We start from the raw sequence: 12,710 nt of genomic DNA on the forward strand, positions 1-12,710 counted from the left end.
ATTCTATGTTATTCAAAGGGTGAATGATTCGATATGAATATATTTCAGTTTATTTAAAACTAGAGCTTCCAAGTCATTATCTGTAATCAAATAAAGGACCTAATTCTTTCCTTACCTCTGATATCTGTATTCCCAACACTCTAAATACATACATACATACATACAAACATACATACCTATTTACAAAATCTGAAAGCAAGCCAATATTTGCTTCCAGTAGATGGCACTGTAAATCAAGTCTTTATAAGTCCCTTAACTATTCTTTGATCATAATTATAATTATTTATTCTGTAGTGATATCATCTATAGCAGCTTATACAATGGAAACAAAAAGGTTGGGCATTTTTGAAGCTATAATACAGCTGGATTGCGCAGCATCCCAGCACCGATATTTCTTTGCGTATCGCAGTTGGGTATTTATGAAGGGGTCAGGTGTGTGAAGCACAAGTTGTTTGCTTGTTTATACATAAAACCCACTTTTTCATGTGGGATTTGGGTTGCCAGTTTTAATTGGTTTAGTCTATTTTATATTATAAGTCCAGCGGGACTCTCCATGCCTATGCACAGTGCCAAATTCATTCACTGAGGCCAGTTAATGCACAGAGGCAAAACTGTTCCAGCATCATAAACTACATCCTTGACCTGTGCTGTTTTTGGGTATCTGTGTGTGTGTGTGTGTTGGTCAATAAATACCCTTGGTCATAAGATATAAATGATTCCAGACAGCTTCAGCTCATGATGAAAAAAAAAAAAGAAAAAAAAGACATTCTTATTTTCTAGTAACACTGGATCTGGATACTTATATGTTATACTTAAACATATATTCCTTTGTATAAAGGAATATATGTTTAAAACATATTTTAAAACCATTTCAAAGAGATATTACACATGCTATAGACTAGAACATACGAAGTTCTATTATGTGTGTCAAAACACCTAGAAGAGTGTCTAGCACAGAAAAAGTACTAAATAAACCTTCTCCCCCCTTTCTCTCATCTCTACGTGAGAGGTGGAATTAGGGCTCAATTACTGAGAGCCAGGCCCTGCTCTGCAACTATGCATTTCTGTCATTTCACTTCCTGGACTCCAAGTTCCTTGCCTCTCAAAAAGGCTGGAAGCAAAGCTGCAAGATCTAAAATATTCTGCCTAATATAAAATAAGATTCACAAGTGACATAAGTGATACTAGGCACCCTCAGGCTGGTAGAGAAAGAAGCCATCAGTCAAAACTGGCACTTCCACAAGTAACCCATCTCTGCTCTTTAAAGAAATGTCATGGAGTCCAGACATTATGCGGTTTTTTTTTTTACGTGCCCCAGGCACTGTCATTTTTTTTCTCCTGTTGTCAAGGAAGCCTGAAACTCCTTCAAGTTGTAAAGAAGCAACAGTGGGTTCCTGAAATGTCTAGAAATGTAGGAGGAAGTGCTCTGATAGGTGACATCTTTGTGGACTACTACTCATCGCTACACTCATTTAGTACTCTTGACACGTTTAAACAGTGATCTCGATTACCCCAGGCTCTTCTCAGATTGACTGTCATAGATATTCTCACCTCAGCCCCAGCCACTTTTATGGGCAACTCAAACCCATACAGTAAATACAAAAACACAAGAGTCATCTAAATGAGGCAGAAATATGACTTGAACAATAGCTTCACTGCAGGGCAGTAGAGCAGAGAAGGTCCTTCTGCTCTTCCCCTACAGATCTGTTTACTTCATTTTCCCCCTCTTTGTGACCCCAGAGTTCACACTTCTCTGCAGTTTTCAATTGGCAGAGATGCATTAGAATGTTATGGAAAGCAATTTGTTGCTTTGGGGTTGGGTATTGATAAGCTCTCTTTAGCATTTGAAAGGACCTTACAGAACATCTAGTCCAATTCCCTCATTTTATCCAAGAGAAAAGACTGGCTTACAGAGGTTGCTTGACTACACAGGCCACACAGAAATTCATGACGGGGCAATAATGAGGTCATTTGACTCCCAATAGATCAGCACATGCTTGAACTGGGGGCAGGGGAAGGGGAGAAAAAAATAAGGTAGGGTCTTAAGATTTCACTCTCAGTTGACCTTACAAAGATGATGGGAAACACTATCTTATGTGGCCTAAGAGACAACACCTTTAGATTTCAAGCCTCTAGTACAGTGATTTTCAACCTCTTTCATCTCATGGCACACATCAACTGATTACTGAAACTCTGCAGCACAACAAAAATATATTTTTTGCCAACTGACAAAAATAGGTAAAATTTTGGTTGATTTACAAAAAAAACCCGCAGAAAAACAAAACAATAGTAATCACCTACCTCTTTGCTCCAAAGTGACTTTAAAAAAAAAAAAATCAGGTGCCAGTACTTGTATATAAATATTTCTGGTACCAAGAATTAACCAATTTGATGGAATCTTATTATGTCACATGTCCAATAAGATGTAACTCTATTATATGACCTATATGTTAATGGTTCACGGCAGGGCATTTACGCAAGATGGCCGTTGTTGTATTGGCTATTATCATTTTTTTTATTTGACCATCTGAGGGAAAAGAGGCCAGTGTCTCTGACTAAATAGTCAGGTATTGCACGTTTTAAAAATTCTTGCAGCACACCAGTTGAAAAATCACTGCTCTAGCAAAAAAAAAAAAAAAAAAAAAAAAAATCGCATAAATTTTTAAATATTGGTTATTTTTGGGGCTTTTAGGAGGCTTTCCTCCTTCTGTTTTTGTGTTAAGTAAGTTATGTCTAATATCTCATTAGAGATTTCCTCTATGAAGAAAACATAATGGTTCATTTTCTTTAGGGTATTTCCTTTTCTCCAGTGGAAGATAATAGGTTAAATATGGAATAATTATGAGAAAGTTGACCGTTTCTCTTTGTATGAAGATCATTGCACCAAGAGTTAAGTAACCATATGTCTTTAACATATGTAGAATAAATAATATGTATATAATTTTTGACTTCTGAAATAATTTTTGTAAAGTAATACTTAGGAACACATGTAATACTAGAAACTTTTCAAGTTATTTTTTATTTTTAATTTGTATCATCAGGCAAATAGAAATAGCATCTAAACATTTTCCAATTAACAAATATAATTTTACTATTTTATATAATTTAGCTTCAGTCATATGAAAGAATTCCAAAGTCTCTTCGAAGGCATAGTTTAGATGTGCAAGTTCATTTTAAAATTGATGAAATCCATGGTTTAACCATTGTTTAGAAATGATATAACAGTTATAGTTAGTTGGTGTGATCAAAAGCTTATTTTTACCAAGATTTTAAGTAATTAAAAATGCATAGAGAAATTTTATGGTGTCAGTCATGAGATTTACATGGTTAAATTTCTCTGAGTTGGAATGTATTATGCCTTTTTTTCCTTTGAAACATTCAGTTTTTACCAGGTCTTTATTTTTGACTAAACATACTGGTTTTTTTTCCTTTATCTTTAATTGATTTAGGGTGGATTCTACATCTGGATACTCATCTCCCTAAAGTGTCTGGTTCTGAAATAAAAAAGGAAGTTGGAAGGTATTGGAGTGGGATGAAGGGGCCGCTTTAATTGCCTCAGGGAGTCTTCTAACCAATTTCCATTTGCCTCATTGGTGTCCTTGGATAAAGGAGAATGGAGGGAGAATACAAAAAAGAAGCTAAGAAACTTTTAAGAAGTCACATAGAAAAAGAGAAGTTTGACGAACTTCCAGAAGTTTGAACATTGACATCGCTGAGGTTCTCTGTGATAACAATTGTGTACCCTAGCTTCCTGATTTTATTTCTTTATCTTAGTAGGTACAGAGAAACCCAACTCCTCCACACTTTTTTTAGACACATGGACAAAGTTACACAGAGATCTGAGTACCAGAAACATAAAGAGATTCAATTACTTTGGAGGAATAGGAACATGATGTATATACAGCGTCATCAAGGTAAAGGTCAGTGCTCATTTGCATTTGTTTTTTTATTTTGATGAAATAACATTCCGTGCATAGTAATGATTCAAACCTGTAAACAAGCCTGGAGACTGCGCAATGGCTGGCTGCCTCTCCTGTCCCCAGAGCTGGTGGAGAGGGAATACGCGTTCTTTAAATGGAAACTGCCTGGAAGTTCTACGGGGTAGCGGGTATGAAGAGAGATCCTCTGTCCCCTCCGGGGTTGAGAAGGGCTGCGAGTTCTGGATCGCATGTGGGAGGGGTGCAGACAGCGTCCGTCTGCCTGCAGGGTCACCACCACCGCTGCGGGCTCAGCGCGGGCCGGGAGCGGACCTGGCTGGAGGAGGATCCGCACTCAGAACCTTTGGGCTGCGCACTCTCAGCCCTTCGGCAGAGTTTGAGCTGCTGACCCCGTCAAGGGGAAAGGTGAGCGGGTTGGGTTTCCCACACTTTAAGTCCCTCTCCGTCCTCCCGGCCACACTGCATGTTGAAGGAAAGAGAAGAGGTAACTTGGATATGGGAGACTCAGGGGTAGATAGAGCCAAGGAGTCTCTGGAGTCCACATTCTGGATTCCTCCGAGCCGCGGTTCATCCATCGGACTCACGTTGGAGCGTCCCGCGACACAGACGGAGGCCGTTCGGGGAGGCGGGGGAGAGGGTTAATATGCAGGGACCGGGTGCGGTTGGTTTGAGAAGTCTCTGCCTTCGGTTGCCTTCAAGTTAAAGAGCTTGGAGCACCGGCGCGGTATCTCCGAGAGAAGGGGACAGAGAAACTGCAGGGGAAGCGGTCTTGGGCTAGAGTTTGAACTGTGAGTTGCTTGACTTTTCTGGGTTTCACGGTGGAAGTGTGACAGGAAGGCGTTTTATGCATAGTAAAGTGCCCTCCAAGATACAAGGAAATACGATTTACCCAGTGCGTGAGGTTCCACTGCCTCGGGCGCCCGCCCAGGATCTACGAGCTCCGCGATTCACGCAGAGGATCGATTCCCCAACATCGGACATCGTGGCTTGGCGAGAGGCGTTTCCGGGCACTTCCCTCTCGCGGCTCTTCTAGATCAGCTGGGGCCCCTACGTCGGTTAAAGAATCCACATGGCAGGACTCCCCCCGGTTCTGTGCAAGGTCACACTGCCTTGCTGATCCCTGAGTTCCTGCGCTGTCCGCAGCCCTTCCGTGCGTCCTCCTCTCCTCCGTGGCTCTCACGTTGGGTGCGGAGCTCCCCGGTCCTTGAGGACGTGTGGGGGTGGCGGGGCGCTGGAGGGTGGGAGGAGTTGTGAATGCACAGGAGCCCCGGAGGCTGTGGGGAGCTGTGCAGTCTCTTTGACACTCCGGGTCCTGGGTAGGGGTACTGCGTGTGGGGTTCGTAGGAAAGAGGTCGACACAGAATTGGGATTATATCCCCTGTGGCAATAGAGCAAAAACCCTGAAGAAACGTATCCGTTTTCTCTTTCCCAGGGAAGTAAATTACAGCTCCCAATCAGCATCTTCTCGCTCTTCAGTACAGCGAAGCCTACCTTCGGAAGTTCTCGTTCTTGCCCTCTCGGGCATCACCAGCTTTTCCGAACTGGGGATATTTCGTTCAGCCTCTGCCCAGCCATTGCGCCCTAGGCCCAGGGAGCTCCTCTTTGTCCTCCTCCCACGCCCCAGGCGAGGAGCTCGCGGACCTGCGCTAACGGCAAGCCGGCAGTCACCCTGCCCGGCTCCCGACTGCGCTGCCTTTTATTCTCTCTAACAGTTGCCGAGGACCACATTAACTCGGGCAGGGTTTTTTTCCCGCCCTACAATAGCTAGCCTCTTTGGACACCCAAGCCAGGTCATTGCTCCAGGAGACGCAGTGGCGACTCCTGTTAACTGCGTCCTGCCCAGCCCTGGCAGGTCGCAGCAGCAAGCTCACCGGAGCAATCCCAACTTAATTTTCTCCCTCTTGAGACACGTTTCCCTGGAAAACCTCTCCCTAGCATCTTCCCGCCTTCCCTACGGGCAGGAAACATTTTAATCTCAATAGAAAAGACTCAATTTAAGTGCAGGGTGGGGCGCAGTGGGCGGGGCAAAGGTGGATCAGAGCCTTGATTTTCTCTGTGGTCCAAACTAGCCATCGGTGGGTAAAGCTCAAGTTTGTGCCCTTGGTCGACCGAGGAATTGCAGACCGAGAAAAGGTGTCCAGTGAGATGCGGAGTGTGCCCAGATTTTCCTGCAGATGGGTTTGCGGAAAAGCCTGTGATGTGAACTTTCTGTAGATTGTGTATGGAGGGAGCTCAAGGAAAAGAAGGAGTGGGCCGGGGAGGGGGCTGTGTGAGCGTGAAATGTGCCTGTATGTGTATGTGTGCGCGCGCCCAGGCGCAGGGGCCGTGGAAAGAGTCTAGAAGGTCCCGCAGGCTAATTGGTTTAAGACATTCTGCAAGCGCTGGAAAAGGTCGTTGGAAGGAGTTCGCTGCACACACACAAAATAATAATCTTAAAAAAGAGTGCCGGGCATGCGCACAGAGAGGATGCCATATTGGAATGAGGCTGTAGTGGGAGTCGGAGGACCCGAGCGGGCGCGCGAGGGAGGCGGCGGGAGGGGAGCGAGCGAGGCAGAGCAGAGCGAGCGGGAGCCAGGCAGAGCCTGCGAGCGAGGCCGACGTCCTCACGGGTGGCGCCCGGGGCTTTGGTCCACGCCGAGGGGAGGACGAACTTCACCAGGTAGGAGACCGTGCCGTCCACTGTCCTCACGCCCAGCCCGCTCCGCCAGCAGACCTCCGAACCGCAGGTTGAGTGCGCCGGCCAGTTTTCTTTCTTTCTTTCTTTTTTTCAGCTTAGAAAAGAAAAAAAAAAAAGGGAAGCTTGAGCTGGCCAGGGGTGGGGAACTGGAGGAGGAGGTGCTGAGGGAGAGGAGCGAAAGAGAAAGGCAGGAGGAGAAAAACGACAGCACTTGAACAGAGCCTCAAACTACGCTCTGCGCTCCGGGTTGTCAATTTTGCTTCCTCTGTCCCCTTCCCCCCTCGTCCCTCTGCTTTGAAAAGCCCGGCCTTCCGGGAGTCCGTCCGTACTTGCAAAGTGCCCTTCTTCCCGAGTGCAAGCTGTCCCCCTCCCGCCGTCCACCTCCCTCGTTTGCGCTCCTTTTAGCGACGCAGCCGCTCTTGCTACCCCGCGCTCCCCTGTCTCCTCCTCGCTGGGGTCTCTTTCTTTTTGGTGTGTTGTGTGTGTGTGTGTGTGTGTGTGTGTGTGTGTGTGTGTGTGTGTGTGTGTGTGTGTGTGTGGAGGGGAGTTGGTGGGGTGAGGAATGGAGATCAACCATCCAGGGGGTGAAAAATCCGTACACAGATACATTCGGAATCGCCCCTTTGGAAACATTTGCCTGTGCTGCTGAAATGAAATTGTCAGTAGTAGTTTCGGAGCGTGCTCCGGCAAGGATGATCTTTTTGTTCTTCTTCTTCTTTTTTAAAGTAATATACTGTCACTTGGGGCTTTCCTGTTGTCTACTTTCATATGACCTCATTACAAAATTACTAATCTAATCTGGTTTTGGAGTTTGTGTGTGTGTGTGTGTGTGTGTGTGTTCGTGTGTGTGTAAAAAATCTGCCAAAAAAAAAAAAAAACCCACAAAAAACAAACCAACTGTAGGAACTGCTAGATATACTTACGGATTTTGACCCAGGGTGGCAGAGGGGGTTAAGCCGAGAAAGGGGGAGCCTTAGGAGTGGAGGGGGGTTGATTCACGGTGGCCGGACACATGTCCGGAGCCCGGTCGGTACTTGTGTTTTCTTGGAAGCTCTACAACTGTGGGGAATGAGTATTTAGAAACCGAGCCAGTTCCAATATGGCGGGCTAAGGTGGCTTTTAAAAACTGAAAATAAAGGTTTTGAAGTGGGAAAAAACCCCGCTGGAGTTGCCATCCCTTAGTTTTGACTCTCTTTGGCTACCCCAGGAGCTGCTTTAGCGAATTAAGTGGGAAAAGGGAGAGGAAATGAGATGCCCTCATTTTTTCCATGGTTAAAGTCTGCGTGTCCAGTCAATTGGTAGAGTGGAAAGGGGCGCCGCTGGCCGGGACTGGGGCATCCAAGCACAACGGCTGTGTGCTTTTGGATCAGTGTGCATACCTGTGTGTGCAGTTGCGGGGGCACCGTGGGTTTCAAAGACATCCGCCCCAGTGTGTATACGCGTGCATCTTGGAACCAGACCCTGCCAGGATTTGACGTGACAAACTGCTGACACGTGGTGCAAAATACATGAGGGCAGAAGGAATGATTTATTTCGGCTTTTTATGTGAGGAGTTCTCGCGCTAGCTTTCTCTCTCTGTATGCTGAATCCTGTGCGGTAAAGCCCGGAGTAGGTGAAGGAGGAGGTGCTATCTAAAAGGACTTATTAAAAGATCCAGGGTATGGAGTGCCATCGGGCTGCAGGCGCCTGTGGGGTTTTGTGTGTGCATGCATGGGGGCTCGCTGCACTTAGTAGTGGCTCGGGCTACCCTTCGCGCTGCGCTGCGGTGGGGTGGGGGTGGGGATCCGCGGCCCTGAGATGGGAAGGGTTACAGTGGAATAGCAGAAAAGCAGGGACACTCGGACCTCTGCCAAAAATCAGGTACGGTCGAGGCGAGGAGTTGCTTTGGAGTTGCGCTCTAAGGAAGGTGGGGGATGGGGAAAGCGTTCTGGGAAGAAAGTGCCTCTTACTCAGGCCCTGGACCTGGAGGGCTCGAGGAGACTGGCGTCCTCCCAGCTAACCGCCGGGGGTATCGCCGGGTGGTTTGAGTGGGCTGCTAGGTGCGGGGATGGGGAAGGCGGGCATCCGGGGTTGGAGAGGGTCTGGGACTGGCGTCTGGGGGCAAAGTCAGAGCCTGTTAGGGGACCCAGAGGGAAAACCAGCAAACAAGAGCTTGCTTAGTTGTGGATAGGGGTCCCCAACAGGGGTCGCCAGTGGCTAGGACGCTGTAGCGAGGCGGAGGTTGCGCGTCTGTGGCAGCGAGAGGGACCGGGGGATACGGGCCATGCGGCCGCCGCGCACGGTTCGCGGGGCCTGAGATGGCTTGTCCGGGGGACCTTCTCTGGGCTGGTGAGCATCATGGCACATCTGCCAAGTGCACCGAGATGGTTAGGTTTGTAGTTAATGCAGTAACGTGGTCTTTGGGCATTTGCAGGGGCCTAAGCAGGGCGGGGGCGGGGATCGATAGGATCCTCTCGTCCTTCCCACTTAGACGCCGCGCTGTCTGAGAAGCCTGTCCCTCGCCGTGTTCCGTGGGTGGGGGCCGGCGGTAAACGTCACTGGAATTGGAGACCCTGCGGCAGATTTTCCCTCTCACAGGAGAGGCGAGGATGAGCGATGGGCCACACTTAAGCAAAGACGCCTTCCTCCTCCCGGGGCCGAGCGCGCCGCGTGTCCCCGGAGCTTCCAGCCTGCGGTACCGGTGCGTTCTCTCGGGGACAGGTCTCCCGTGGGTTTCGCTGAAGTGGAAACCGGGCTAAAATGGCTCTGTGCTTGTAAACTGCAGTTTCAGCCGGGAACCCCTCCCCTCCTCCTCCTGACGTAGCCGTTGACAAGCATACAATTCCTCCAGCGCTTCGGAACCCGCGATATTGTACCGAGCTTTGCCGTGGAAGCGAACGTACAACAGATTACAAAGAACATTCCACAGGATTTTCGTCTGGCCCAAGTTTCCCTTTACTGTGGGGAGGAGCAGGAGGAGCCCTGCCGACCACCGCTCTGTACCCTGGGGCAGGGAGACTCAGGGCGCTCCGGCTGGGGGCTGGGGACCTTTACGGTAAAAAACGGAGGGAAGAGCCCCGGGGACGTGGAGGGGTGGCTGTGCGGGGGCAATCGCCACCCCAGAGGCGCCTGTCTTTGACGGCATTTGTGGTGTCGGAGTGCGGAGACGCTGCCGGGAAACCTGGGAGACGTTTCCCAAACTTCTGGAGACCTGCTTACAGTTTCGCTTTCGGAATTTTCGGGATCTGTGGGTTTCTAGAATTGGGTGGGATTCTGGGGAAGGCAGGGCGCCAAGGGCTGGCCATGCATATACTCGTTCCCCTTTCGGTGCGGTAGTCAGACTTCTCACCTACCCGGGCGTCCCCTGCTTTGCCTCCCTGGACCCTGCGGGTGTCTTCGAGGGTCTCGGGCTGCGGGCCTTTGAGTGCGGCCGCGGCTACGGAGACCGTAGACCCTGCTCTATGTTGTGTCGTTTGTCGGTTCCAGCGGCGCCGCTGCGGTGGACCCAAACCTGGTGGGAAGCCGATTTCCACTAGGGTAGACCTTACCTGAATCCGAATCCATCCCCGCTGCCCTTCGCTTTCTTTCCCCCCTCCACCCTTGCACCATAGCCTAGGGACCTAGGAGACCGATTGGTGTGCCTACACCAAGGAAATGGATCCATGTTTTACCAAGTCAGAGGAAACGCAAAAATAGACTTAAATTCTGCCTCTTTTCCTGGGGAGGCGATAGAGGGTGGGGAGAGAGACTGGGCAGGTTAAGTGGGGGAGGGAAGAGGCCTTGGTGGTAAGAAGGGAGTTGTTGGCCAGGCTGTGCTTTGAGATAGGAGATCTGCTACTTTCTCCCTGCTAGGCATTAAATTTGCACACACTCTACTTCCTCTCTTCCGTAAATAAATACTGTCTCTGATCTTTATCTTAGCTCTTTGCTGGGACCAAGCTGCCTGCTTGAAAAGGGTTTGGGGGAGACAAGGACACATGCCCATGCACACCATAAACCCTCCCTGTCCCCCACCAAAGTTTGTACTGTGCGCAGAACACCTTCCCGGGCAGGGATATTCAGCAGCCCCTACTCTAGAGGAGAGTGCCATCAAAACCCTGTTTTGAAGCTTATTGCTCTAGAAGTGACAGCTGAGACCTGCTGAGTTGAGAACTGGCTAATTTCCCCTTAGAATACCAGCACCTTGAACCTCAAACAGGCTCTCCTGCTGGGACACAAATTTCAAATTTGAATACTGATGGGAGTCATTTGTGATAGAGCTTTTACTCTTTATGTCTTCTGGCTGAAATTATGGGACTAATTTTTTTTTTTTAAACATGTTAGTTAAAAACACCCAGCTTCACTATTCTTGAGTTAATGAAGAGAATCTTGCGTAAGTTCCGAAGACCTTGGAAAGCCTGCTGATCTCCGGGTTGGCCTCTCCTCTCTGTTCCCTTTTGTCGCAGACCTTTCTTTGCTGCCCTGGGAGTATTGAACCATTTTATCACATCCCATTTTTGCCACTCTAGCTGAGGTGGCATTTTCCACCTTTCTCTACATATCAGTGTCCCCACAGGACTTGTCCCACCTGAGAAGAAATGCTGGGTGATGGGAACATTGGTCAGAGCAGTAGGTGAATGAAGGTTCCATTTACTTGATACCATGCTCTTGGGATTTAAGAAGCCCATGCATGGAAATGCAAGCTTGGCAGGGCCTGCACTTAAGCATAAAACTTTTTGTCAGGATATTGAAGTAAAAGAATTTTTTTTTCAATAATTTGAACAAACAGGGCCTATTGAGAGATTTGAATTATCTCCAGTTCTAGTATTCTACGTTTGGACATTTCTCTCTTAGTATTTCACTATTTGGAATATTTGGATTTCACTTAACAGTGTGGCGATCAGAAAGTTCCTATAAGAGGTTCTTGCACCAAAATGAAATTAGAGTCTGTAATTCCAGACAGATTTCGTGGGTTTTTTTTTCCTAACTCTCCTTACATTTATATCATCCTGTTAGCAACCGTTGGCACCAACAGGAATCCCCAGTTGGGATGCAGTGAAGAAGGAGACATTACTTGTTGCAGACTAGCTCATTTGCGATACAGTAAGGCTGTCTGTGGGGCAGTTTATAGCAGGCTGTGAAAGCAGGAGGGCTGTGAGGCAACCCTGGAGCACACCTCTCTGGCTAGACATCTCTGCTCTGCTCCTTGCTGGTCTGGTCTGCTCTGCTCCCAGGCAGCGAGACATCTTTGGTGTTTGAGCTCAGCCTAAAGCAGTCCTAGGTGGAAAGGGCAAGTGCTCCCAAAGCCAGAGGGGAGCTGACCTGTAGACAGAAATCCCTGCTCCTGGTCCCTGATTGGTCTATCGTAATGCAAATGAACACTCCAAATTCTAGAAATATGATTGATGTAAAAGGCACTGTCCTGATTGGTCAGAACAGAGCTAGTCTGATTGGTCGATAAGGAAGAGGAAGATAGAGCTGCACAGCTACCTACTGGTTGCTGTAGGATTCCAGGAATTCCTTTGTAAGGCCTGGCTTAGGTGGAAGGAACACAGTGTGGGCAGGCAGTACAGTGCAGAAGCAGATAATTCAGTGCAGGCTTCTCCCTGAAGTGCATCTTATGTGAGAGGCTCCTGTGTAGAAATGGCTGCTGGACTCTTTTAAAAAATATATATTTATTAGAGAGAGGGGAAGGGAAGGAGAAAGAGGAGAGAAACATAGATGCAAGAGAGAAATGATCCGTCTGTTGCCTCTTGTACTCACCCCAGTTGGTAATTGAACCAGTGACCCTTTGCTTTGTGGGAGAGTGCCCAACGAACTGAGCCACGCTGGTCAAGGCTGGGCGCTGTTTTTTAAAATTTGAGCCCAGTTAGCCACCAGGAGCCCTTCTTAGTAGGTATCTTTTTTCCCATGGTCCGCACAACTTACTGTCCTCATTCTACACATAAAATTATATTTGTCAAAACAAACAGAAGGTCAGCTTATGTGTTGAGTGTGGTGATCCAGGATTTAACAACTCTATTTTGAAAGAAGATTCCTGACAGAGGAGGAGAGGATACAGAATCAGCAAGCTTGGCTTCTGGTTTCAGAGATTGTTTCTGTCTAGCTGTGTGATGTTGGACCAATCATGTTGGCTT

The 12,710-nt window shown here is 47.9% G+C and overlaps 1 protein-coding gene across 1 annotated transcript in view; it reads left to right on the forward strand.

Moving 5' to 3' along the window:
* The first annotated feature begins 6,469 nt into the window (after positions 1 to 6,469).
* Positions 6,470 to 12,710, forward strand: part of SFMBT2 (Scm like with four mbt domains 2) — a 214,057-nt gene continuing 207,816 nt past the window's right edge. The window contains exon 1 of the mRNA XM_054593939.1: positions 6,470 to 6,597. The gene's annotated coding sequence lies outside the window, so the exon portion shown is untranslated. The remainder of the gene's footprint in view (positions 6,598 to 12,710) is intronic.

Source organism: Pteronotus mesoamericanus, unplaced genomic scaffold (genome assembly GCF_021234165.1).
Source record: "Pteronotus mesoamericanus isolate MK-2021 breed Mesoamerican mustached bat unplaced genomic scaffold, CSHL_Meso_final contig_130, whole genome shotgun sequence".
NCBI classification, from domain to species: domain Eukaryota; kingdom Metazoa; phylum Chordata; class Mammalia; order Chiroptera; family Mormoopidae; genus Pteronotus; species Pteronotus mesoamericanus.